This window comes from Littorina saxatilis, unplaced genomic scaffold (genome assembly GCF_037325665.1).
Source record: "Littorina saxatilis isolate snail1 unplaced genomic scaffold, US_GU_Lsax_2.0 scaffold_307, whole genome shotgun sequence".
Lineage (NCBI taxonomy): Eukaryota > Metazoa > Mollusca > Gastropoda > Littorinimorpha > Littorinidae > Littorina > Littorina saxatilis.
The window spans coordinates 113,485-116,996 of record NW_027129096.1 but is presented as its reverse complement, the minus strand read 5'-3'; positions in this window follow the sequence as shown (position 1 = coordinate 116,996).

Here is a 3,512-nt window from a genome sequence, read left to right as displayed (position 1 = left end):
TGCAAAATTGAATGTTGGCAAGAAAAAACAAGTCGCGTAAGGCGAAATTACAACATTTAGTCAAGCTGTCGAACTAACAGAATGAAACTGAACTCACTGCATTTTTACAGCAAGAGCGTATACTCGTAGCATCGTCAGTCCACCGCTCGATGCAAAGGCAGTGAAATTGACAAGAAGAGCGGGGTAGTAGTTGCGCTGAGAAGGATAGCACGCTTTTCTTTATCTCTATTCTTTTTATATTTAGTCAAGTTTTGACTAAATATTTTAACATCGAGGGGGAATCGAAACGAGGGTCGTGGTGTATGTGCGTGTGTGTGTGTGTGTGTGTGTGTGTGCGTGCGTGTGTGTGTGTGTGTGTGTAGAGCGATTCAGACTAAACTACTGGACCGATCTTTATGAAATTTGACATGAGAGTTCCTGGGTATGAAATCCCCGAACGTTTTTTTCATTTTTTTGATAAATGTCTTTGATGACGTCATATCCGGCTTTTCGTGAAAGTTGAGGCGGCACTGTCACGCCCTCATTTTTCAACCAAATTGGTTGAAATTTTGGTCAAGTACTCTTCGACGAAGCCCGGGGTTCGGTATTGCATTTCAGCTTGGTGGCTTAAAAATTAATTAATGACTTTGGTCATTAAAAATCTGAAAATTGTAAAAAAAAATAAAAATTTATAAAACGATCCAAATTTACGTTTATCTTATTCTCCATCATTTGCTGATTCCAAAAACATATAAATATGTTATATTCGGATTAAAAACAAGCTCTGAAAATTAAATATATAAAAATTATTATCAAAATTTTATTTTCGAAATCAATTTAAAAACACTTTCATCTTATTCCTTGTCGGTTCCTGATTCCAAAAATATATAGATATGATATGTTTGGATTAAAAACACGCTCAGAAAGTTAAAACGAAGAGAGGTACAGAAAAGCGTGCTATCCTTCTCAGCGCAACGAATACCCCGCTCTTCTTGTCAATTCCACGTGCACTGCCTTTGCCACGGGCGGTGGAGTGACGATGCTACGAGTATACGGTCTTGCTGCGTTCAGTTTCATTCTGTGAGTTCGACAGCTACTTGACTAAATATTGTATTTTCGCCTTACGCGACTTGTTAACTTTCTGAGCGTGTTTTTAATCCAAACATATCACATCTATATGTTTTTGGAATCAGGAACCCACAAGGGATAAGATGAAATTGTTTTTAAATCGATTTCGGAAATTTTATTTTAATAATAGTTTTTATATTTTTAATTTTCAGAGCTTGTTTTTAATCCGAATATAACATATTTATATGTTTTTTTAATCAGAAAATGAAAAAAAAACCCGATAAACGTAATTTTGGATCGTTTAAAAAAAAAAATAATTTAATTACAATTTTTAGATTTTTAATGACCAAAGTCATTAATTATTTTTTAAGCCACCAAGCTGAAATGCAATTTCGAAGTCCGGCCTTCGTCGAAGATTGCTTGGCCAAAATTTCAATCAATTTGATTAAAAAATGAGGGTGTGACAGTGCCGCCTCAACTTTCACGAAAAGCCGGATATATGACGTCATCAAAGACATTTATCGAAAAAATGAAAAAAACGTATGGGGATTTCCTACCCAGGAACTCTCATGTAAAATTTCATAAAGATCGTTCCAGTAGTTTAGTCTGAATCGCTCTACACACACACACACGCACACACGCACACACGCACGCACACACGCACATACACCACGACCCTCGTTTCGATTCCCCCTCGATGTTAAAATATTTAGTCAAAACTTGACTAAATATAAAAACAAGTGGTCAAGAAGCCGAGGTCCGGAGAGAGTCGACAGACGTGGTAGTGGTTTCAATGTAGAAAACGATAATGAAGTTGGAATGCGGGGGTGGGTGGGGGTTGGGGGGTGGAGGGGGGCAGCGACACATGAGAACATGATTAAGTAGTGGTAGAAAATTTACTAATAACATAACCGGATACCTAAATACGTTTGCAAAAGCCAAGTTTCAAGACACAGATATCACTCATAACTCATAACTCATAACTCATAACATTTTATTGATCCAACAAAGGAAATTAAATCACAGTAATCACATTTGTCACTTTTTTCACATTTAATTGTCACATGTCTCACATTTATCACATTTGGCACGTGTGTCACTTTTTGTCCCATTTGGCACCTTTTTCACATTTATCATATGTGTACAGTGTACCATATCTCTGTTTTTTCATATATTTTTCACACGTGTTACACATGTTACTTTGTCAAATGTGTCACTTTGAATACTTTTTCACATTTTCACATTGGACACTTGCGTTACATTTGTCACTTTTGACAAGTGTCTGTGTGTATGTGTGTGTGTGTGTATGTATGTGTGCGTGTGTGTGTGTGTGTGTGTGTGTGTGTGTGTGTGTGTGTGTGTAGGTGTAAGTGTCTGTGTGCATGTGTGTATGTGTGTGTGTGTGTGTGTGTGTGTGTGTAGGTGTAAGTGTCTGTGTGTATGTGTGTGTGTGTGTGTGTGTATAGCGTCTTTTTTATATTTAGTCAAGTTTTGACTAAATATTTTAACATCGAGGGGGAATCGAAACGAGGGTATGGTGTATGTGTGTGCGTGTGTGTGTGTGTGTGTGTGTGTGTGTAGAGCGATTCAGACTAAACTACTGGACCGATCTTTATGAAATTTGACATGAGAGTTCCTGGGTATGAAATCCCCGAACGTTTTTTTCATTTTTTTGATAAATGTCTTTGATGACGTCATATCCGGCTTTTCGTGAAAGTTGAGGCGGCACTGTCACGCCCTCATTTTTCAACCAAATTGGTTGAAATTTTGGTCAAGTAATCTTCGACAAAGCCCGGGGTTCGGTATTGCATTTCAGCTTGGTGGCTTAAAAATTAATTGATGACTTTGGTCATTAAAAATCGGAAAATTGTAAAAAAAAATTAAAAATTTATAAAACAATCCAAATTTACGTTTATCTTATTCTCCATCATTTGCTGATTCCAAAAACATATAAATATGTTATATTCGGATTAAAAACAAGCTCTGAAAATTAAATATATAAAAATTATTATCAAAATTTTTTTTCGAAATCGTTTTAAAAACACTTTCATCTTATTCCTTGTCGGTTCCTGATTCCAAAAACATATAGATATGATATGTTTGGATTAAAAACACGCTCAGAAAGTTAAAACGAAGAGAGGTACAGAAAAGCGTGCTATCCTTCTCAGCGCAACGAATATCCCGCTCTTCTTGTCAATTCCACGGGCACTGCCTTTGCCACGGGCGGTGGAGTGACGATGCTACGAGTATACGGTCTTGCTGCGTTGCGTTGCGTTCAGTTTTATTCTGTGAGTTCGACAGCTACTTGACTAAATGTTGTATTTTCGCCTTACGCGACTTGTTTTCCATTCTGGCAAAAGATGGAGGAAAAAGGACAGGTGAGACACGCACAACCACAGGTAAACACACACAATATTGAACCAAATTTCTCTTACCTGTGAGGCTCACAAGCAGAACGATGCACA